The sequence below is a fragment of the Rhinopithecus bieti genome, unplaced genomic scaffold (assembly GCF_001698545.2).
Source record: "Rhinopithecus bieti isolate Rb0 unplaced genomic scaffold, ASM169854v2 scaffold_28016, whole genome shotgun sequence".
Lineage (NCBI taxonomy): Eukaryota > Metazoa > Chordata > Mammalia > Primates > Cercopithecidae > Rhinopithecus > Rhinopithecus bieti.
The window spans coordinates 1,266,889-1,292,549 of record NW_016813202.1 but is presented as its reverse complement, the minus strand read 5'-3'; the positions used below and the strand labels follow the sequence as shown (position 1 = coordinate 1,292,549).

General features: G+C 38.3%; 1 protein-coding gene and 1 pseudogene across 3 annotated transcripts in view; one reads left to right on the top strand and one right to left on the bottom strand.

The window, feature by feature from the left end:
• The window catches only part of PLD5 (phospholipase D family member 5), a 446,581-nt gene that overhangs the window by 274,841 nt on the left and 146,079 nt on the right, over positions 1-25,661 (bottom strand). The gene's annotated exons all lie outside the window — the stretch shown is intronic.
• On the top strand, positions 11,602-22,085 carry LOC108512496 (60S ribosomal protein L10a-like; annotated as a pseudogene).

Genomic DNA, 25,661 nt, shown 5'->3' with positions numbered 1-25,661 from the left:
CCTGTAGTCCCAGCTAGTAAGGAGGCTGGGGTGGGAGGATTGCTTGATTCCAGGGTTTTGAGGCTGCAGGGCACGATGACTGTGCTTGTGAGCAGCCACCACACTCCAGTGTTGGCATAATAGTGAGAATTTGTCTCTAAAAGGAAAAAAAAAGGCCGTAAAGAGCTCCCTTGCCCCTTCTATCATGTGGGGATACAGCAAGATGGCACCACAAATGAAAAAGGATATGGGCCCTCATCACATGCCAAATCTACCAGCATCTTGATCTTGGATCTCCCAGCCTCCAAAACTGTGAGAAACAAATTTCTGTTGTGTATAAGCTACCCAGTTTATGATATTTTGTTATAGCAGCCCAAAAAGACCAAGATAAATTAGATAAATTCTGGATGGAGAAAGGAGGAAAAGCAATTTTAAAAGTTTATGTATAGCTTTTAAGGGTTATTTACAGAGGTGAAAGGGTCATCTTTCATCAGGCAGCCAGGTATACATCACTCTGTTAGTGATAAATATTTGTATACACACATACACACACACACAGTTCGGAGCCTTTCTGAAACCAGCTGACTTTGCATCCTTTTATCACCCTGCTTCACTTTATCACTAAAGCCACATGATTTCCTAAGAATCCAAGAAACCTCCCAAACTCAGAGTCCAGGTCACCTAGAGGTATCCTTAAATGACAGATTATAGTTAGAAATAGATGTAGTCAAGTCAAAGGAGTTAATGGTGTTTCTGTTTCTGTGACCAGGCACTATCAGCCCACACTAGTGCTTCATTTTTGTTTCAAATCCTCCTTCAGGCCTCATCTCCTATTGCAACCTCAATCCAAGTCCGTTCCTGCCTGTCATGTTTTCTTACCCCTCACTCAAACATGAAGTGATGAAAGCCAAAGAAAGATACAGTCATTATTCTTTTACCCTAGACCCTGCTTATCTGTAAGACATGGATTCTGTTTTATTTTTTATTTTTTATTTTCATGGTTTTGCCTTTTGAGATGGAGTTTCACTATTGTTGCCCAGGCTGGAGTGCAATGGCACGATCTCAGCTCACCACAACCTCCACTTCCCAGGCTCAAGCGATCTCCTGCCTCAGCCTCCTGAGTAGCTGGGATTACAGGCATGCACCACTATGTGCAGCTAATTTTGTATTTTTAGTAGAGACGGGGTTTCTCCATGTTGGTAGACTGGTCTCGAACTCCTGACTTCAGTTGATCAGCCCACTTCAGTCTCCCAAAGTGCTGGGATTACAGGCACGAGCCACCATACCCGTCACTGTTTTATTCCTTCTATCCTCAAGCCAACAGCACAACCCTAACAAATAGAAGGTGTTCAAGAAATAATTATTGTATAAATAGTGAATGAACGAAATGAAAATTACAATGGCATATAATATGGTTTGACTGTGTCCCCACCCAAATCTCATCTTGAATTGTAGTTCCCATAATCCCCATGTGTCATGGGAAGGACTAGGCAGGAGGTGACTGAATCTGGGGGCAGGTTTTTCCTATGCAGCTCTTGTGACAGTGAATAATCTCACGAGATCTGATGGTTTTATGAAGGGCAGTCCTCCTGCACACGCTCTCTTGCCTGTCCCACGTAAGAGGTGCCTTTGCTCCTCCTTCACTTTCCACCTTGAATATGAGGTCTCCTCAGTCATGTGGAAATGTGAGTTCATTAAACCTCTTTCCTTTATAAATTACCCAGCCTCGGGTGTGTCTTTATTAGCAGCATGAGAACGGACTAATACAGCATACTTCTGAGAATGCAGAGACACATAAAATGGTTCTCTCAAAACTCATTTGTGACCTTTTTAAAAGTGGCTTGAGTCCATATTTTGGTGATTATAAATTTTGTATTTCATCCTTTTTTACTTTCTGCTGGTGCTACAGGCAAATTCATGGGCCACATTTAGCAACTATATAAAACTTGCAGAAGAGATGTGTATTCATCTTGCCATTTTATTTTTCATCCATCCCTTATTCCTCGTCGATTTTGTTTAAAGTTTATATTTTGACAAATTATAGTTTTATAAGGTACAAAGTGATTTTTTAAAAATATAGGTAGAATCATCAATTAAGCTATAAAACTGTCCATCACCTTAAATATTTGACATTTTCGTGATGAGAACATTGGAGATATACTCTCTTAATGATACAATGTACAGTACTCAAGTATTATCTATATTCACCATGCTATGCAACAGATCTCAAAAAGAAACAGACTTATTCCTCCAATCTTAGGCTTTGTACCCCTTTGCTTATCTCCTCATCCCCTCTACCCACCAGCCTCTGGTAACCACCATTCTACTCTCTACTTCTATAACTTCAATTGTTTTATATTCCGTGTATAAGTGAGAACATGTGGTATCTGCCTTTTTATGTTTGGCTTATCACATAGCATGTGTTCTCCAATTCTATCCATGTTGGCACAAATTATAAACTTTCTTTTTTCAGGTTGAATACTGTTTCGTTGTAAATACATTCCACATTTTCAAAACACCATTCATCTGTTGATGGGCACTTAGGTTAATCCCACAGCTTGGCTATTATGAATAGTGTTGCAATAAACATGGGAGTGCAGACATCTCCTCAACATACTGATTTAAAATCTTTGGGTAAATACCCAAAGGTAGGATTGCTAGATCATATGGCAAATCTAGTTTTAGTTTTTTGAGGAATCTCCATACAGTTTTCTATAATGGATACACTAACTTACGTTTCTTCCAATAGTGCGTAAGTTCCCTTTTCTCCAGTCCTTGCCAATGCCAGTCTTTTGTGCTTTTCATGACAGCCATTCTAACACATGAAAGGTAAAGTCTCATTGTGGTTTTAATTGGCATCTCCCTAATGATTAGTGATACCGAACTTTTTTAATGTATCTGTTACCCATTTGTATGTCTTATTAAAAGAAATATCTATGAAAGTCCTTTACTTCTTTCTTACTCAGATTACTTGTTTTTCTTCCTGTAGAGTTGAGTTTCTTATATAGTTTATTAGTTTTCTACCAGATGTATGGCTTGCAAATATTTTCTCCTAATCCCTAGGTTGTGTCTTCACTCTGTTAATTCCTTTGTTTTAAAGAAGCTTTTTATTTGAATGTAATCCCATTTGTTTATTTTTGCCTTTGTTGCCTGTGCTTTCGAGGTGAAATCTAAAAAAGTTATCATCCAGGCCAATGTCATGTAGCTTTTCCCCTGTTTTAGCAGTTTCACACTTTCAGGTTTTATGTTTCTTTCATCCATTTTGAGTTGATTTTTGTATATAGTGTGAGATAAGGTCCAGTTTCTTTCTTTTGCATATGAATATCCAGTTTTCCCAATACCATTTATTAATGACAGTGCTCTTTTTCCACTGTGTATTCTTAGTACCTTTGTCAAAAATAAATTGACCACAGATGTGTGGTCAATTTGAGCGTTTTTTTAAATCATGAAAGGATGTTAAATTTTGTGAAGTGTTTTTTCTGCATGTAATGTGATGATCATGACTCCTTATTTTTTGTCAATGTGGCATATCACATTTAATAATTTCTCAATGGGGATATATCCTTGTATACCAGGGATAGATCCTATTTGATCATGGGAAAGGATCCTTTTCATGTGTTGTTGAATTTTGTGAGTATTTTTTTGAGAACATATGCATCTATATTTATCAAGGATATTGGCCTGTAGTTTTCTTTACTTGTGATGTTCTTGTCTGGCTTTGGTATAGGGGTAATGCTGACTTTGTAAAAAGACATTGTAAGTATTCTTTCCTCTTTGATTTTTTAGAAAAGTCAGTGGGGAATTGGTAATAGTTCTTTAAACGCTGGGCAGCATTCAGCAGTGAAGCCATCAGGCATTGGGCTTTTCTTGACGAGAGATTTTTTTTATTACTGGTTCAATCTCCCCACTTGTTCTTGATCTGCTCAGATTTTGTATTTCTTTGTCATTCAGTCTTGATAGGTTATATGTGTCTAGAAATTTATTTCTAATTCTCCTAGGGAATCCAATTTGTTGGCATATAATAGTTCATAATAGTTTCTTATGATTGTGTTTCTGTGGTATCAGTTGTAATGTCTCCACTTTTATTTTTGAATTTATTTATTTGAGTCTTTTCTCTTTTTTTTTCTCTTTTTTCTTAGTCCAGCTTAAGGTCTGTCAAATTTGTTTAACTTTTCAAATAACTACTCTTAGTTTTATAGTTTTATGGATCTTTCTAGTTTCTAGTTTCTATTTCATCTATTTCTGTGATAATTCTTATTATTTATTTTCTTTTGCTAACATTGGGCTTAGTTTGTTCTTTTTATGTTTTCTTAAGGGGTAACATTATTTGAAATATTTTTTCTTTTTGATATAGGCATTTATTGCTACAGACTCACCTCTTAGAACTTCTTTTGCTGCATTTCTAACTTTTGGTATGTTATGTTTCCATTTTCATTTGTCTCAAGGTGTTTATTAATTTCCCTTTTATTTTGTTCATTGATTGATTGGATATTCAGGAGCATGTTGTTTAATTTCAGTGAGTTTTCTGAAATTCTTACTGCTAACTGATTTTTAGTCTTAACCCATTGTGATCAGAAAAATACTAGATATGATTTCAATCTTCTTAAATTTGCTTAGACTTGCCTTGTGACCTAATATATGGTTTATTCTGGAAAATGTTCTGTGTGCTCTTGACAAGAATGTGTATTTGGCTGTTGTTGGTTTGGAATGTTTTGTACATGTCTGCTAGGTCCATTTAGCCTGAAATGTTGCTCAAGTCCAATGTATTCTTATTGATTTTATGTCTATCCAATACTGAAAGTGGTGTATTAAAATCCTCTACTTTTATTGTATTGAAATATGCCTTTCCCTTCAGATACTTTAATATTTCCTTTATAGATTCAGCTGTTACACTGTTAGGTGCATATATACTTATAATTGTTACATCCTATGGATAAATTGACCACTTTATCATTATATAATGCCCTTCTTTTGTCTTTTTTTTAATACGTTTTGACTTAAAGTCTATTTTGTCTAGTGTAGCTATCACTACCCTTGTTCCCATTTGGTTTCCTTCTGTGTGGAATATCTTTTTCCATCCTTTAATGTTCGATCAATGTGTTCCTTGAAAAGTGAAGTGTGTAGCTAAAGTTAAGTGGATTGTGATGAATGGACTAAATGCTATGCTCGGTATATTATATTCGATTGTGGCAAAACTAATACCTGCTTATTGTCAAAATTTGCTGCAGTGATTGTTTTTCTCGCTATGTGGGGTCTAAGGGATAGGCTTTGGGGCTGTGTGAAACATTAAGCTTCAGTTTATGGCAGATCTAGTGTCTACCTGTTGCGGAAATTCACTGCCAGTGGGTGGGGAAAGGGTTTTCTCATTCCCTGAGCAGCTCCTAGGGGTAGGGTCAAAGGCTGGACATGGAGGCTGGCTATCCACGGATTCAAGCCTAGTAGTCCTTCCCACCTCTTCTGGGAGTGACCGGCTTGACTTCGCAGGTGACCTATGCTATTACCTGATATCTCTGATCAAGCACTGCTGGCAGGTACACTGAGCTTTCATCAAGATCTACCCACTGGTCTCCGTGGGTTCTGCTTTCTTGCTTTGTTTCAGCCTGACCCCAGGTGATCTGGCTTTGCCATACCCTCCTGTTTCCTGTTCCCTGTGAGGTGTGAGTGGAGTAGGCTTCCTGGGAAGTGTCAGAGAAGTTAGATGTCTACCTCCTCACATCTCTTTTCCGACTATAGAAAGCATGAGCACTGGGGAATCCTGTGTGGTGCTGTGCCAACTTGGGGAAGAGGGAAGGATGGCATGGTCAAAGCAAGACTGTTTCTTTTAGCTTTCAATGGGGAAATTTAGTTCCATGGAAATGAAGAAAAGCATTGACTGAGGTTTATTCCTACATTGTGGAGTTTCACCAACATATTTTTGTCTGTGGATAGTTACTAGTTGATCTTTCTGTTGGAGGGAATGAAGACGGGGGCCAACTTGCCATTGTCACTTCACTAATTTTACTTTCAAGAAACGCACAGTGAACTGTTTGAGGGCTCAGGCTGCAAAATAAGATTGCTTGAATTCTGCCATTTATTGGATGTATGCTCTTAGCAAGTTATTTAGCCATATGCTTCAGGTTTCTTGTCTGTAAAATGGGGATATTAGTAACAGCTTCATAGAGTTATTATTAATAAAGTTAAATGAGATACTATATGTAAAAGTACTTAAAACAATACATAGAAGATAGATAGCAGTAAATGAGTCTTTGCTATTGTTAGTATATTGTTGCATTTTTAACACTTGTATTTACATGCCTCAAATATTTTGGAGAAACAAGGCAAATATATAAACATTCAACAAAACTGTAACAGAGAGGCAGAGAGACAGAAATAGGAAGAAATAAGACAAAGAGAGAAGGCAAATGTTAGATGGAAATTTCCTAGAATAAAATTTTTGAGGAATTGTTCTAGCTTAGTCTCATAACTCAGAACCCTAAAGCAATGTTTCCCAAATTTAAGCATGGATCAAAATCATTTGTAAAAACCTACATTGCTGGGTCCCAAGGATGTACTTGTAACAAGTTTTCAAGACATGTTGCTGTTGCTGATCCCTGGGCCACACTTTTGAACCTGGGCCCTAAAGTATCATCTCAAATAAATCCTGCTTAGTACATGTTCATCCTTCAAATTTACCTGCCTTTAGTAGTTCATTTTCAAACATTAAAAGGATCATGATAAATATAATCTAATGAAAAACATATAAATTTTGTAATTTATTTTCTTTGTGGTGGCTTTAAAATAATTTTAAGTAATATTTTAAATTTCAAAATGTTTTCTCCTGGCTGTCAGTTTTATTTATTTTAACGATATTATTTCTAAAATCGGAAAATGTTTGCTTTTAACTATGTTGAAAAAAACCCTCAAAATGTAAAAAGAAAATCACTCACAATCCTGCTGAGACCTAACTGCCATTTATATTTCGTTCTTGTTCTTTCCTATATTCCATCTGCCTATCTAATAATCTGATAAAATCATATCATGCTGTAATTAAGGTTTATATTCTGGTTTTTGCACTCGATGATATGCTAGTGTCCTTAAATGTTCTTTCATAGCATAGCTCTAAATTTTTGCTTAATATTCTAATACGTGGACATATCATCGTCTCCTTTACCCTAAAAACCTTTCAAGAAGCCACTCATTTTACAATAGAAAAAAGTGATTAAACTTTTTTTCATTTTATCCAGTTTCCCTAGATTTTATAAATGGAAACCATCAAAAACAAGCTTTTAGCAAGGTTTAAAGTAATGTAATAATATTCACATTAATCTAGTCCAGAAGATACTCTAACCCAGGAAAATACAGTTAGTTATCTCAATAACAATTCTGAAGAGAGCAGCTTGAAAATACCATACCAGGTAAATAGTGAGCATTCAATGAATGAATCCTAACAAATGCAATATCATTGATTTGTTTCTGTTTATTCGGAATGCTATAATAAACAGCAATAGATAAGTAAGAACTCTCGCTACTTTGTATGCTCTTGGAAGTACTTTGATAACTCTCACAAATTTATTTTAACTTCTATTAGTTTAATTTTATATTACTAAATTCCATAAATTTAATTTATTTTAACTTCTCACAAATTTATTTTAACTTCTATTAGTTTAATTTTATATTATTAAATTCCATTAAAAGAAGCAGTTTAGCTAGTTATTTCCATTTTCCTTTGCCAAAGAAGACAAATTCAGACTCTGATATTCATTTTTAAATATCTCCTCAGAATACTGTACTATAACAATATAAGGTCATGCCACTACTTTCCTTAGTCTCATTTAATTTTCACCTCATCAAAAGTGAAAGCTTATGTTCAAATGATAGAATAAGAGCCGCATAAATGATATCAAACTCCAGGGAACCAAGAGACATTAATTTTCAATCCTTAACAGGCAATTCCAGAAATCAATTTCAACTACCCTTTTCTGTTTTTATTGAATTTAATCAAGGGAAGCAAGTTTTAAGGAGAATCCATAAACATGTTTATAACCTAAACTTCACAAGACAAAATTTAAAGTGTTATTATATAGCATCAGCCAATCTGTACTTTCACAGCAGTTTACATGCATATGAAAAGAATTGCTTTCTTGGTCAAGAAGTAAATATTAAAAAATGCTAACATTCAAAATATTTGAATGTCATATCCTTAACAAATATGTTTTAACTCAAATACAGAAATAGAGCTATATTATCTCTAACTAGAGAAAGTGTTAAACTTGACATTTTCAAGCTGGGCTTTTATATCATTGAACAAGCTCTTAAAAGGAATTTGCACCTAGGCCGGGTGCAGTGGCTCATGCCTGTAGTCCTAGCCTTTGGGAGGCCAAGGTGGGAGAATTGCTTGAGTCCAAGAGTTCAAGGCTACTCTGGTCAACATACTGAGACCTCATCTCAATTTTATTTTTTATAAAAACATTTTAAACAGGAAAAAGAAGGAATTTACCTTTAGGAACTTATGACCCTAGAGGTAAAAAATGTAAATGTGCAACAATTATCTAAAAATTAAAATTATTCACATTATTTTAATGTATTTACCATGACAATTTTCTAAAACTAAGTCATGGTCAAGTCTTAAAATAATACTTTTATGTGTACAGTTCTTAAAAATCTACAAAGCTGAAAGTTCTAGTAGAATTATTCCCTACACGAAAAATATGCAAACTGGGACTCAAAGACATTTGGCTATTAAGCTGTCCAAGGTGAACCAAACAGTAGGAGACAGTCTGGGTATTTAATTTAAGTCTAGAAATCCAAAATCTCTATGTCTGTTTTATAGATGCAGACTTTTCCCTTTTTCATTTCTTTTTGATTTCTTCATTTTCTAACTTAATTTTCACTATAGTTATTGTTATTATTATCAGTTTTTGTTAACTTTCCATGGTGGTCCATTAGTGTAGAAACTAAGGTTGAACACTGCCTTCATCTGTGGAGATATGGTATTCCTGGCCCTGTAGGCCTTTTCTATGATTCTAGATGTGCTGTTATCTTGAGCCCCTAGTGATGTTCCCAAAGGAAGCGGGTCACCCAGTAGATCCAGAGTAATCTCATCTGGTGACTTATCAAATTTCTGGATAATGACTACACTCTGGAATCATATCAGAAGGTCTAGACTACAAATGGCTTAGGGGCATTTCTCTAAAATCCTTATAACAGAGTTAGCACTTCACTTCCTACATATATTTCCATGTTCCTTAGGGCTCTGTCTTAGGATTTTCTCTTCTCATTCTGTACCCCTTTCCTGAAGGACTTTAATTTACTCCAAAGGCATCCCTCGCTGTACATACCAGTAACCTGCAAATGTACATCACCAGCCCAGAGCATCCTGCTGAGGGCCAGACCCACATTGAGTGAGCTTCCTTGCCATGGCACAGAGAAGCAGGACCTCGAAAGAGTCCATCAAAATCCCTAAGTTGAGGAGAAAGAGTTGGGATTTTAGAAAGCCTAGAGTTGACAGGGCAGAATACCAGAGAGAGAAAAATCCTCACAGAAAAGCGGTGAAGATCTTCAGGTCTCCTTGAGTCTTTAGCTGAGTGCTGATCGGCACACAGCTGTGAGGAGCTACCTGTCACCTGCGACATACCTGCCTGGAAGGAGCAGGTGGAATAATCGCCAACCCACACACAAGGCCAGAAAGAGTTGGCGTTCCACTCAGAGTGGACACATATCTTGTAATACATTAGAAGCAGAGTAATTAGAAAGGTACTGACTGGAAAATAAAACAGAAAACAATGAGCCCTAGACTCATGGCTGCTTTGGTCTCTCCTTAAGGAAAAAAAAAAAAAAAATCATAAAAAGCAAGCCTCAAATTTGGGCATGGTGGCCTGCGAACAACCACTGCACTCCAGCCTGGGAAACATGGTGAGGTCCTGTCTCTTTAAAAAAAAAAAAAAAAAAAAAGCCTCAAAAAACCCAAATTGTTCACCAGTGAGTACTAACTATACCTCATAACAAAACTAAAGAATATTTTTTAAAATATGATAATATACAGCACAGAATAAAATCAAATTCACAGCCTCTGGCATCTAGTAATTTCTACCAGACATGCCAAGAAACAGGAAACTATGATCCACAGTGAGAAAAATAATTAAGCAATTGAAGTCAACTCAGAAATGACAAAGATTAGTAGACACAGATATTAAAGCAAATACGGTAACTATACTGTAACTATATTCTATATGTTTGAGAAGCTAAGTATGCTACAGAGAGACTTTAAAGGTTATAAAAAAGACACACATTTAAATTCTAGAAATGATAAATACACTGAATGGGATTAATAGCAGATTAGACACAACATGTGAAAAGATTAATGAACTCCACGAAAAGACAAATAAAAAACAGTAGATTGAACAGAATATCAGTGACAACACAAAAAATCTAATATATATGTCCTTGCAGCCTCTGAAAGAGAGGAAGAGACAGAAAAAATATTTGAAAAATATGATGGCCAAAAGTATCAAAATTTGAGAAAGATGTAATAAAGTAATTTTACAATGGAAGAGGGGTAAATTCACCAAAAGGACAGAACAGAACTAAACTTTTATGCACCTAATAAGAGAGCTTCAAAATACATAAAGCAAAAGCTAACAGAACTTGAAGAGAAATTTAAAAGTCTTCAATTATTTAGTGACTTTGAAACCCCTTTCTCATTAGTGGATAGAACTAGTAAACAACATTTCAATATGTACATAGAAGAAATAAAAAATACTATCAACCAGCTTCACTGAACTGACATTTATGGAGCACTCCACTAAGTAAATAGTAGAATTCCTTTATTTAAGAGCACATAGAACATTTACCAAAATGGATCTTATTCTAGGCTGTAAAACAAGTCTCAATCAAGTTAAAACAATTTTAGAAAGCCAGGAGCAGCAGTGGCTCACATCTGTAATCCCAGCATTTTGGGAGGCCTAGGTGGGCAGATCACTTGAGGCCAGGAATTTGAGAACAGCCTGGCCAACATGGTAAAGCCCCATCTCTACTAAAAATACAAAATTAGCTGAGCATGGTGCCATGCACCTGTAATCCCAACCACTTGGGAGGTTGAGGCATGAGAATCGCTTACACCCAGGAGGCGGAGGTTGCAGTGAGCCAAGATTGTGCCACTGCACTCCAGCCTGGTTGACAGAGCAAGACTCTTTCTCAAAAAAGAAAAGAAAGAAAAAAGAAGAGAGAAGAGAAAGGCTTTAAATGATAAATGTATATTTTAAAACGTAAAAGGAAAAGAACAAATTAAACTCAAGTAGACAAGGGAATAGAAATAATAAAGAGCAGAATTCAATAAAAGAGAAAACAGAAAACAAAACTATGCACACAAACATCAGTGAATCTGAAGTCTGATTCTTTGAAGTTGTCGATAAAATGGATCAACTTTTAGCAATACAGATAAGAGGAAAAAAAAGAGAAGATACAAATTCCAAATATCTCTATGAGAAACAGGACATCAAAGCATATCCTACACAAAATAAAAAATAAGAGGATGCTAAGAACAAATTCACGATAAGAAATTTATCAGTGTAGATAAAATGAACAACTTTTTGTAAGATAAAAGTTACTAAAGTTCCTTTTCCAATTACCATAACATGAGAAGCCATGAGCAGTAAAGTCTCTCAGGACACCCTGTATGAGGTGGTGCGAAGGCCCTGCATGGGGGCCAGTGCAAGTGCCCCAAGTTTTTGGAGACTGGAGTTACAGATAAGTTTGATGAACTATGACCCCCAGAAGGACAAATGCTTCTCGGGCATCATCAGGCTTAAGTCCACTCCCCGCTCCAAGTTCTCTGTGTGTGTCCTGGGGAAACAGCAGCACTGTAATGACGCCAAGGCTGTGGATATCCCACATGTGGACATCGAGGTGCTGAAAAAACTCAACCAGAATAAGAAATGGGTCAAGAAGCTGGCCAAGAAGTAGGATGCCCTTTTGGCATCAGAGTCTCTGATCAAGCAGATCCTGTAAATCCTAGGCCCAGGCCTACATAAGGCTGACACGTTCCCTTCCCTGCTGATACACAGTGAAAATGAAGTGGATGAGGTGAAGTCCACAATCAAGTTCCAGATGATGAAGGTGCTGTGTCTGGCTGTGGCTGTTGGCCATGTAAATGTTACAGACAATAAGCGTGTGTATAACATTCACCTGACTGTCAACTTCCTGGTATCATTACTCAAGAAAAATTGGCAGAATTTTAGGTTTTATATATCAAGCACACTATGGGCAAGCCCCCAGTGCCCATAATTAAGACACATTCGAATAAATTCTACTGCCACCAGTCAAAAAAGAAAAATTATGAAAGCTCACTCAAAAGGATAGATAACCCAATTACCCTTATATCAATTAAAGTAAATGAATTTTTAGTTAAAAACCTTCCCGCGGTGAAAAACTCCAGATTTAGGTGGCATCACTAGTGAGTTCTGTCAAACATTTGAGAAATAAATAATGCCAATTCTATTCAAGATATCCCACAAAATAAAAATGAAAAAAGCTTCCCAATTCATTCTATGAGGTCAGCATTATATTGATACAAGAAGCAGACAAAGACTTAAATATGTTTCTTGTCCTACTGTTTTATGATACACTATTGAAGAAACCACACCTCTACTATTCATTTATTTAGCAGATGTGCATTTAATGTCTTCTCTGTGGAAAGAGGAATATGAGGATCTGCAAAGATCATGACCTCAACAAGGAAGAGAAATTTTCCATTTCCTCTTCAAATTATTTATAAAAATTGCAAAAGGTCTCTGTCTACCTCAGCTTGCCTTTAATTGAAAGATCAGTCATCAGTTACACAGTTTTCTTATTTTCCCATGCCTAACTAAAGTGATCTCAATGGCACTAAAGGATGTTTTGTTTTAGGAAATTCTCGTTATTTTTACTGGACCAGTAATGAAAATGATTTCTGCAGCGAACTAGATGATTTAATCTTTTTCAAGGAGTTGTATTTACACTGGTGCAAAAGTGATTGCAGGTTTTGCCATTAAAAATAGTGGTAACAAATTACCATTACCATTTACTATTAATAAATTACCATTTGTAATTGGTAATTTATTGCCATTACTTTTAGTGGCAAAACCCACACTTGCTTTTCTGGTAATAAATTCAGCATTGGGTATGCACTAGTTCATTTTCTACCTTTAGTCTCTTTCACTAAATTGAGCTCCTTGAGTTCTAGGATCTTGCCTAGATTCATAATGCCTGGCAGACATGTTCAATAAATATTTGTCAAATGAATGATAAATAAGTGAATAAATTAAAAAAACAGCAGAGGCTAATAAATCAATACTTTTTGTGTTTTACCACTCTGGTTATTTATTTTTTTACTACTTATAAACTTCCATTGATTCCCATAACAGAAACATATTGATTTGCAAAATTACACGTGCAAAATGTAAAACACTCTGAGCCCATATTAGCAAACAAAAGAAAATAATACGTGGTACGGAGGGCATCTTTTTTAAAATAGCAGGACCCAGAATGGAAATTAAATTTGAATGAAGATGTTAACTGAGCACAGAGGCCTACTCTACTCCCCATCTTATAAAAAATTCTTATAAATGAAGAACAGATGCAGTATTATAATACTAATTTTATAATGAATGTTGACAACTAGAAGGAGTTCCACCTATGGACAAGAAATTTTAAAGATTTAGTGGAAATTGGATTGACCAAGGAGATGAGAGTCCTCAGACACACATAGGAAAATTCAAACTGCTATAATGTAAGCAGAGCTCTAAGTCTAGAGGCAACAGAGAGTCAGAAATGGAAAGAACCCTGGAATGACTGGCGCAGTGATGAACTGGGAAACTGTATACGGAGCTGATGGGCCAGTCATCCCTCTCCTCCTACCCCCTCCTTCTGCCCTCTCTGTTGAGCAGCACAAAACAGACGTGTTTTAACTCACAAATGCAAATGAATAGGGGCAATTCACAGCTATGAATAGGGCACTTTCCTCAGAGAGTGAGAACTCCCAGAAGGGCACTACTAGCATGTGAATGTCTCACATCTCAGCAGCATACTCAGTCTCTCGTATGAAACCTGGAGACAAACTCCTGGGCTCAACCCTCATCCAGAGACATGCAAATAGGAATACACAAACATAGGGGTGGGCAGGTAACTAAAAATCTCCAAAAATGTGAGAAAAGCCAAAATCATGAAAGAGATACTGAACCCAGCAGTAAAAGCAAACTCTGGAGAAAACAAAGCCAACAGAGGTCACAGGTGAACCCCTGAAAATAAGAGTCAAGTTCTCAGGAGAATGAGAGAAGTTGCCCCGGTGAAACATCAGAAGAGATTATTATGAAAAGATTACCAGTTAGAGATCTTAGGAATTATAAACCTCAGTGGATGGGCTGAATATCAAATGGATACAACTTGAAAGTAAATTTATGTTCTTGATTGAATCAAAGGAATTACTCCAGAATGCAAAGCAAAAAGGACAAAGTCCTGTTAAAATAATTAATTGGAAGTCCATTAGACTGAGGCAATTCCACTGCCTACATCAGCAAACTGAAACTCAACTCATTGTAAACAGTCAAAACAAACAAACAAACAAACAAACTTGAGCTTATCCAGTCAGAAATGGCCAACTAACCTCCAAGGAGGGATTTTGCCGGAATGATTCAACTAAGCCTACTGCTCCACTGCAACCAACCAAATATTTTCTTTCCCTTGCTCCCGTATTCACCCTATAAAGGCCTTCTCCTTCATTCCCCTTCATCAGAGCCCTGAACCACCTGCATTCTGGAAGTGCCCAATTCATGAACCAATAAAGCTGCCTCAATGTCTGGGGTGACATTTGAGGTTCACTGTCTCACAGTCATAGAGATCAAGGATGTGGACACACAAAGAGTAAGGTCAGGAGTGAAAATTTAATAGGCAAAAGAAAGAAAATAGCTCTCTGTTACAGAAAGGGGTCCTGGAAAAATGAGTTGCCAATCTGCAGTGAAACGCAGGGTTTTTATAGATGAGCTAGTGAAGACGTGGTGTCTGATCTACATAGGGCATGAAAAACCAGTTAGGACCAGGTGTGCCGTCTGCATCGGGCATGAATCTCTGACAGCTCCCACACCAATCTTTTATTATGCAGCAGGGTTCTCTGCCTGAGCTTCTCCATGTTTTCCATTTCTTTCTTACTGTACACGTGCTGACAACAAAGGGAAGGTGGAGCCCCATGGTGAACACGCCTGGCCCCAAGTAGCCCTTTTCCATTGGTGTAGCTGCAGGCTTCCTCCCGTGCAAGCTTCCAGCTTCCTTATTTGTGTTTGCAGCTCCATCTTTCAGGATGCTCTTTGTTAGAAGAGAATTAATTTCTTGGGTTTTTTGTTAGAAAGGAAGCTCTGCCGAGGACTCTTTTGCCCTCACTATCTACCTAAAATAATTTCTTTCTATCTCCTGTGTCACCACTGTTTGCTCAAATAAACTCTTTCATATTTAATGTGCCTCAGTTTCTCTTTCAGTAGTCCCAACATGTATGGTTGTAAAGAATAAAACTCACGAGAACCAGAGAATCAATCCAGAAAAGCCAGCATCCATCAGATCAAAGTTCCTCAATGAAAGAATACTGAGAATGTAGGACTGGCAATATTCAAAGAAATAGAGAAAGGAAAACTTTAATAGTGAAAAATGTATGTCTTCCAAGTAAGCACATCTTTTTTGCATGTGAGTTTGGAAACAATTCAAAATATTGAGAACTGTAATGGGTGGAGGTTGGGGAAATAGGCATTGGGTTAAAAATGCAAACTGGCAGAGCTTGCTTAGATGGCAATTTGGCAGTTTTTATCATAATTTTAAATGTACATATTTTGACTCAGAAATTCCACTTCCAATACTTAATTTTACAGAAGTGTTTACACATGTGCATAAAGATAACAAGGATGGTCACTGTAGCATTATTTGTGAAAAAAATGGGAAAATTATCAACAGAGGATTCCTACAATACAGTCATTTTATGAAATATTGTGAAGCCACTAAAATGTGCATCTGTTTATAAATAAAGATTCAATGGAATCACATAAAACTATTGACAGTGGTTATCTATCAGGAAGAGAGAGGTTTTGTGAGGTCAGAGGAGTTGCCATGTTAAAGATGTTCGTGGTTTGCTCTGCATTTTTCTGTATTATTTGGATATTTTACATTAGCCCTGAATCTCAACCATCTCTTATGGCAGTGAGAAAGACAGCTGTGTATTCTTGGACTATTCCACCTCAAAGCAAGTTATTTGTCCATAGTTCAATTTTCCTAAGACACAACTGAGCACTAACCAGCACCACCCCCGGGGGGTCTGCATTTACTTAAAGTTCTTCCAATTATGAAGCAGAGGTAGATACTATCCCAAGTTTCACAAATTACAGGGGACAACTGGAGAATGACAGAACGGTAGAACACAGAGAACACCCAGAGATGATCGACTTCAACCCTCCATTTTATGTTTTTCTGGATAAGAAAACTTCTGGGAGTAGAACACTGGTGACTCAGTTGTGTATTATTTTCTTCACCAATGCTTAACTCACACACCAACAAACAAAAAGAGCCATCAAGTTTGCAAAAGACAAATGGCACCGAAGAGGCACTCTCGGTCTGCAGTGATAGTCTGTGACTTGAAGTCAAGCACACCCAGGGCTAGGGTGGAAGAGACCCTTGGAAAGTAAATGAACTTACTTAGTTCCTTGCTTTCTACCTGCAGCCACTGATGGCATTAGGCAAGAGAAGAAAAACGTGTTTCATCCCATCTAAAATACTTTGTGGGTATCTAACACTTGTTATGATGCACTGTGCTAATACTGACAATTCAGAAATGTGGCCTCATTCTTAAGAGTCTCTGCCCTTAAGGACCTTACGAGTGAGGCGTGAGGGGTGAGGAGTGAGAGGGTGAGAGAGAGAGAGACAGGCAGAGAAAATAGACGTGCCATTCTAACAGTACAGAGGGCTGAGTCAGGGGCCAGGGGTGGGGGCATTAATGGCTGTGTTTGTGACCCATTTCACAGAAGAGTTCCACTTGAGTAGACCAGTTCTGGTGTCTCCCACCCTTCCTTCCACGCACTCCTCATTCCTGCAATAGAGAATTACGGATTCCCTCTGTATTCACTATAATGTGAAATAAGCTATTTTGAATGTTAGTGAATGCACAAGAACACCCTGTCAATGTCAATAGGAAGAGCCAATACTTAGATAAAAATTACACTTTCATGTTCTCTGTCTCCCTCTCCTATATTAAAGATAAAAGTGAACCAAAAAATGACAAGATGTCAACTGGTTTTTGATAAGCTGAGGGCTATTTTGGCAACCTGTATCCTGCACTCTTTTTAACAAGCTGAAAAGGCTTTGAATCTTGCGATATATCAAAATAAGTCCAAGTTCTTTCAACTTTCTGTAATAGGAGATTTATTCTGATGTCCATCAATTATGATTGTTTTATGTTTCTTTTCTAAATTACCTGTTTTCTGGTCACTGAAAAGGTTGGTATTTCATCCAATTAAGGGACAAAAACACTGCTGACAAAACCCAACAATCTTTATTTTGAACTCATTAAAAAGCAAAGACAAAGTTAAGATTGACCTCGGGTGTAACTGGCAAGTAATGAAGACGCAAACTTTATCTTCAGTAGCTCTAGTGTTCAGTTTCTACTTATTTTAGAAGGAACACACACATGCACACACTTTTATAAGAGTGCATTGAGAGGGGCTTAGAGTTAGGGTGAGAGGGAACTTTTAAACCATCTAATCTAACTTTGCTGTCAGTAGAGAGACCTGGTCTTCTGCACTCCTGACTGATGAGAACTTCCTTCTCCGCTTGGATGCTATGAGCTACCAAAAGCTCACTACTTAACAAGACAGCACTGATTTTTAGAAAGTTCCTATTGACGTGGGAAGACACGTGATGAACAGAAGTGCACTGAATCATCAAGAGTAAACACCTTTCCCTATCACCTCTGCCCGAACTCCTTTCTGCATCCCTTGTCCCCCTCCATCTTTCAATCTCTCTCTCTCTCTGGACCTCCTTTTTTTAATCCCTTCACCACTTTCCAAACCCACCACTGCTCTTGTTCTCTTTCAAATCTCCCAGTGCTCCCTGACACCAGAACCTCTTCTTGATTCAATGCCCAGTCCAGGGCAGAGGTTGCATGGAGCTTTCCCTGCAGAAGAAACGATTCCCTTTGCTCTGATTACAAGGAGCCCATAGAAATATACAAATGATGCCATCCTGAGGCAATAAATAATGAAATGCAATCTTATAATATAGAGTGCCCTCACTGGTAGAAGGAAAAAAGGAAGAAGTTAAACATTTTAGTTTTTTGCCTGCCTTTTTTTTAAAAAAGTTTTTTTTTTTTAATTATACTTTAAGTTCTGGGGTACATATGTAGAGCATGAAGGTTGGTTACATAGGTATACATGTGCCGTGGTGGTTTGCTGCACCCATCAACCCATCATCTACATTAGGTATTTCTCCTAATGCTATCCCTCCCCCCATCCCCCATTCCCCGACAGGCCCTGGTGTGTGATGTTCCCCTCTCTGTGTCCATGTGCTCTCACTGAAGATGTAGAGGACCTCACGTTACTGAAGGAATAAAAATGTAGCCTGTGGCTCCTGCATATTCCTAAATTTCCCTTCTCTTCATCATTATTATTTTTTAAATGTATCTGTTTTTTCAAAGACTCAGGTAAAAGCCCATCATAAGCCATGTCCACAGCACAGCTATTTCCACACACCAGCAGGATGATCTCTAAAAGCCCAGCTTTGTGGAGCCAGGTAGAGTATAAGGATGTCTGAACAAAGCACCACATTGAGCCACAAAGTTTTCTCCAGTCGCTGTTCATACAGCAGTCACTATCGACAAGGAGAGTGCAGGTTTACTATGGTGACAAAATGAAAGAAAGGTCTGCGGAGTTGCTGTCAGGCTATTCATACATCCTCCTCTATTTTAGTCATTGATGGCAATTGCTCATCAATTCTTTGTGCTCCTGTACCACAACATATTTATTATGCCCTCAAAAGCAACACAAACCACCTAAACTCCTAAAACACAAAATAAGTTATCAGAAGATCACAGAACCAGGAAAATGAAAAGGATAGGCATGGTTTACATATGCGTTCTTCCTCTTTCCTGGGAAAAATGCTTTTTCAGTTCCTCCATTAATCAGAGAGGCTAACATTATCCTTCATCACCAAGGTTTTTGTGCGGCTTAGAAAACAATACCCCTAAATGAAGCCCTTAGAAGCAAACATTTTTCTTTGACCTTCACCTGCCCGCCTACCTCTCAATACCATTCTCTCACGGAGCTAGTCATAGAAACCAGAACGCTAAAGAAATCAGAACCTAAAGCCAGCCGTGAAACCTAAAAATACTACTATAACCTTCCCCTTTGCTTCTGTGTAAAAACTGGCCATAAAGAAATTATGTGGGTCTTAAGACCCCTTTCCAGAGACAGCCCTGCCCCACACCCAGAATCAAGAAATGTTGCACAGAGAAGCCAAGAAGAATCTAGACAGACAAGCCTTGCTGGGTTTCCTCACACCATCTGTTATCATTAGATCATACCCATTTTGTCTAATTATGTATATATATATATATATATTTTGAGGCGGAGTCTCGCTCTGTCACCCAGGCTGGAGTGCAGTGGCGCAATCTCGGTTCACTGCAACCTCCGCCTTCCAGGTTCATGCCATTCTACTGCCTCAGCCTCCCAAGTAGCTGGGACTACAGGCGCCCACCACCATGCCCAGCTAATATTTTGTATTTTTAGTAGAGATGGGGTTTCCCCATGTTAGCCAGGATGGTCTCGATCTCCTGACCTCGTGATCTGCCCGCCTCGGCCTCCCAAAGTGCTGGGATTACAGGCGTGAGCCACTGTGCCCGGCCTAATTATATTTCTACACACTGTTCATACTTTATTAAACTTAAGCATAAAAATGGACAATTTACAGCATATCCTTGGGTCTTCATTCTGAGGGCTCCCATGTTGACACAATAAATTTGTATGTCTTTAATTAATCTGCCTTTTGTGAGTTGATTTTTTTCAGCAAAGCTTCAGGGGTCAAGGGCCTTGGCCCCTACGGTTTTACACACAGGGACAGCAATCACCAGCACCCATTTCCCTGTGGCTTTATAGTATACAAAGCCATTTTGCACACCTGGCTGTCATTCCCTGATCTCATCTATCCTAACCCTTTCTCTTTGGTCAATATCGCTGAGCTGCCTAACCATCCAGCCCGTCCCTACCAAGCACATCCTAGCCTTTCCCTCAGAGTCTACAGGTAGTGGAAATGGGTTAGAAGTTTGTTTAGGGCTGTATCTGGGCAGAGAATGGTGCTATTCTGGCAGGTATACCTTGGATGCTACTGTGCAGTCAGTCAACCATGCTGTCTCATTCTAAAGGCGCCTCATTCTTCTCAGACGTGCCCAAAGAGCTGTGCTATCCAGTTTTCTTTAGAAAGGTCTGAGCAGCACTGCTGGCTCTGCAAGGGCATCACATTGGGATTTCGTAACTGCTTGCCTCCCAGAGGAGAGTTTAATTCTTTAATAGCAAACACAGCTTCTTCCAACAGAAGCCTCTGAGGATGGATGCCAGGCCACGCAGTCTAAGCAATACGATTTCATATTCCAGATAGAGACATGACCCTGATCCCAGTACAACCTCACTAGGAAGGCTGCTATCCCAGACATGTACAGTTCATGGGGGGAAAAGCAGGTAAATAAATAAAACAAACTTAACAACAAAAAAGACAAATTAAAAATGAGCAAAGGAGTTCAATGGACATTTCTCCAAAGAAAATATACAAATGATTAATAAGCACATGAAAAGATGTTCAACCTCACTATAGAAAAACGCAAATTAAAACCACAATTAGATACTTCACACACTCATTAGGGCAGCCAGTATCCAAAAAATGGAAAATAACAAACACTAGTAAGAAGGTGGAGAAATTGCAACCCTATACATTGTTGGTGGGAATGTAAAATCTTGCAACCACTGTGAAAGATAGTGTGGTGGTTTCTCAAAAAAATTAAGATAAGATCACCTTATATTCCAGTAATTCCACTTCTAGGTATACATCAAAAAGAATGGAAAGCAGAGACTCAAACAGAGAAATGTACAACAATGTTCATAGCAGCATTATTTGCAATAGCCAAAATGTAGAAACAACTCAAATTAGGAGATGAATGAATCAACAAAATGTGATAAGCACATAGGACAAAAAATTATTCTGCTTTAGAAGGAAATTTTAACACATGCCACAACAGTAAGTGAACCTTGAAAACATTACACTAAGTGAAATAATCCTGACACAAAAGGACAAATGTATGATTTCCACTTACATGAGGTACTTAGTATAGCCAAATTCAAAGAGACAAAAGCAGAACAGTGATTACCAGGGGCTGGGGATAAAGGGGGAATGGGGGGAGCAATTGCTTGAGGTATAGAATTTCAGGTCTGCAAGATGAAAAGAGTTCTGTGGATGGATGGTGGCAATGACAGCACAACAATGTGAATGTACTTAATGCTACTGAACCGTACACTTAAAATGGTTAAAATGGTAAATTTTATGTTATACATATGTTACCACAATAAAAAACAAACAAACACAAAAAACCAGCCAGGTATGGTGGCTTGCACCTGTAATCTCAGCACTTTGGTAGGCTGAGGCAGGTTGATCACTTGAGGCTAGGTGTTCAAGACCAGCCTGGCCAACATGGCAAAAGCCTGTCGCTACAAAAAATAAAAAAATTAGCTGGGTGTGTTGGTGCATGCCTGTAATCCCAGCTACTCAGGAGACTGAGACATGAGAATCGCTTAAACCTGGGAAGTGGAGGTTGCAGTGAGCAGAGATCACACCACTGCACTCCAATCTGGGTGAGACAGTGAAACTCTCTCAAAATAAAATAAAAGAATTTTAAAAAATTAAAAAGAGAGAGAAGAAAAGAAAAAACAATCAACAGCTGGAAGGTTTGGACTTTATCAGTTTTTCCTTCTTACTTAGGTCTCTCCCTAAATAATCCAAAGCCTTTCTCTGAGCCCCTGGTTCCCTCTTCTCTCATTCTTAGGTCTTTCACACTTCAGAACTCTTCCTCCACATTCCAATAAGCAAAACTTACCAATTTTAGATGGTACTTCTGCTTCTCCTGCTTAGGAAGCAACTAGCTAAATACATCTGTCCAGCAGTGGGAGACATGGAGTAACGAGGTTTCCACTTGACTTAAATATAACAGGGACTTTGCCATTCTGCGTATGGTGTTCACTGAGGTCACCCACATTCAGAGACTTGCATTCCCAGGTAAAATCTGTGTTCTTACCTATAATCTACTCAGCTATCCTTCAGATGGCTCCCACGCTAGAGCACACCAGGGCCTTGGCTGTCTACTCCTTACCCTCTTGGCCTATTCTTCTCTGCATGTACCTGGTTTCATCCCGCCTAATCTCAAAGGTTTGTGCAAATAAAGCCATGTGTATACGTTTGGGAATGGGGGCACCACCTGCCATTCTAACATATCACATGCCAAGGAAGAGGGGGAAAACTGTGTTCCAAGAAACATAACAATGTGTAAATCTTCACATGAACCTTGAACACAACAGCATCCAGGAAAAGTTTTATAGGCATACAATCAACAGTAATTATAGCAGAGCTCTCTTCATTGCTTTGTTCTTGTTTACTACTTTTACAAAAAACAAAACAAAACAAAACAAAACAAAAAACCTTGAGTTTTACACTGTCTTAGATCAAACAGAAACACATGCAGTTTCATATGTTTTGCAGTGGCTATTTCTTTTTCTGACAGGTTGACCTCTTTCATCAGTTATGTTACTTCCCCCAAGTTCGGGGACAGTATATGTCCCAATCCACTTTTTACTGTTCTCCCAATTTAGTTATGCAAAAAGTTAGGTTCGAAGGCTGAGACACTTTACTTATTGCCCCAAGCATCTGCTCTTATTCTACGGTCCAGTTTACCTTTTGTAGCCCCTGCTTTTCATCAATTTTCAACAAAACCCACACAAATGGCTCCACACTAACATATTAACGGATCCTAATAAACTTATACAACATACTTCACTTATTTTCTGTGGCTACGGCTTCTTGGCCTTTAGCCTAAGAACAAGTGTATTATCTGTGGCTTTCATGAGGACACTTTAGAATACCAGGGCATTTGGGGGTTCTATGGCAAACCAATGGGATGACATTTCTAGGCAAAATACAAAAGAGAGTTAACACGTAAGGAAATTCTTCACTTTTCAAAATATGTTGAGAGTGACATTCTAATATGAAGGTTAGATAACACATGAGACAACTACAGAATTTCTCACTTACAATGGGAAGCTCCTGGGAGTGACAACGTGCTCTTTTCTGCCCTTGGTGTATTTCAGTGGAAAGATTATTCCTTTCAACAACACTGCATAGCTATCATCTTACTTTATGGCACAACAAGGTGTTCCAGGCACATCTCATACTATCACTGCTGCAACTCTAGAAACAGGTCTTCCCTCTAAAGATTCCTGTGTTTTCTTTAATGGAAAATATTATTTAGAAACCAAGATCAAAGTACTAAGAAAGTTCAGTGTTATTTGGGGTGTCGCTTCTCCCAGACCCTCTCAAAGCACAAAGCTAGGAAATAAATGCACACACACATGCATTTGTTTTGACATTTATCTATCTATCTATATATATTAATAACCATGAGTTCCAGACAACCTACAGAATGGAAGAAAATTTTTGTAATCTATCCATCTGACAAAGGGCTAATATCGAGTCTACAGGAAACTTAAATTTGTAAGAAATAAAAGGAAAAAAAACAACTCCATTAAAAAGTGGGCAAAGGACATGAACAGACACTTCTCAAAAGAAGACATTCATGTGGCCAAACACGAAAATAAGCTCAACATCACTAATCATTAGAGAAATGCAAATCAAAACTACAATGAGATATCATCTCATGTTAGTCAGAATGGTGATTATTAAAAAGTCAAGAAACAACATATGCTGGCGAGGTTGCATGGAAAAAGGAACACTTTCACACTGTTGGTGGGAATATAAATTAGTTCAACCATTGTGGAAGAGAGTGTGACAATTCCTCAAAGATCTAGAACCAGAAATACCATTTGATCCAGCAAGCCCATTACTGGGTATATACTCAAAGGAATATCAATCATTCTATTATAAAGATACATGCATGCGTATGTTCACTGCAGCACTATTCACAATAGCGAAGACATGGAATCAACCCAAATGCCCATCCATGATAGATGGATAAAGAAAATGTAGTACATATACCCCATGGAATACTATGCAGCCATAAAAAGGAACAAGATCATGTCCTCTGGAGGGACATGAATGGAGCTGGAGGCCGTTATCCTTGGCAAACTAACTCAGGAAAAGAAAACCAAACACTGCATGTTCTCACTTATAAGTGGGAGCTGAATGATGAGAACACATGGACACAGGGAGGGGAACAACACACACTAGAGCCTGTAGGTGGTGAGGGGTTGGGGGAGGGAAAAGGAGACAGGAATCGCTAAAGGATACTGAGTTTAATACCTAGGTGATGGTTGATCTATGCAGCAAACCATCACGGCACACATTTACCTATGTAACAAACCTGCACATCCTGGACATGTACCCTGGAACTTAAAAGTTGAAGAACTTAAAAACCACGGGTTCCCACTGTGTCAAATTCCAATTCACATCCAAAGTTCACTTTTCACTTCCCCTTTTCATTTTTGTAAAAATTCTCTTCACTCATAGTAAGAAACCTGGCTCCCAGTATATTTATTATTTCTATGTATTTGTTCAATTCCCCGATATATAATCAATCTGCCAATGCTGCTAGACCATTGCCTCCCTCAAACAGCTTCCCCACTAAGCTCCAAACCACCAATGCCTCCAACAAGTATTAGGTGAGGAAAGCAGGAAGGGTGCTTCAACTTTTCAGATCTATTGCTCTGGCTGCTGGCAGAGAATAGACTTGAAGAGGATGAGAGTAGAATCCGGAAGAACAGTTAGGAGTCCACCTATTCACCAGTTCAGACAAGAGACAAATGACTTAAGAGATAAAAATAAGTGACAGAATCCAAAATTTGTCTTGGAGTTAGAACTGGAGAGGTAGCTGATGAGTCAGTCGGCTGTTTGGGGTGGGTGTGAGGGAAAGGAGGAACGGTGGGTGATTCCCAGGGTTTGACTCAGGCAACTGACGGTGGAGCTTTGACAGCAAAAAAAAAAAAAAAAAAAAAACTGAGCATAGAAGAGGTTTGGAATGAGGTGAAAGTCATCAAGGGTTGTATTTTGGAATTTTTATGTAAGATTCCTGTTAATATCCAACAGGCCATGCCAAGTAAATAGGTGAAGATTGACATCATCGGCTTCAGTAAACATGGCATTTAATATTGTGGGACTAAAAGAGATCAGGGAAAGAATGGAGATTAAAAAAAAAAGTTAGCCCGAGGCCAAGCCCTACAGCACTGTGTCAGCAAGAGGTAGGTCAGAGGAGAATGAGCCAAGAACAGAAAGACAGGAGAGGCTGTGAGGTGGGAATGTAATGGTGGCCAGGACAGTGGTGGCCTGGAAGCTAAGAAAAGACAGTGTTTCAAGAAGGAGGGAACATCTAACTCTGCCCCAAGTTGCTAAGCTGTCAAGTCAAGAAAGAGAAGTGCCTAATAAACTTGGCTTCAAGG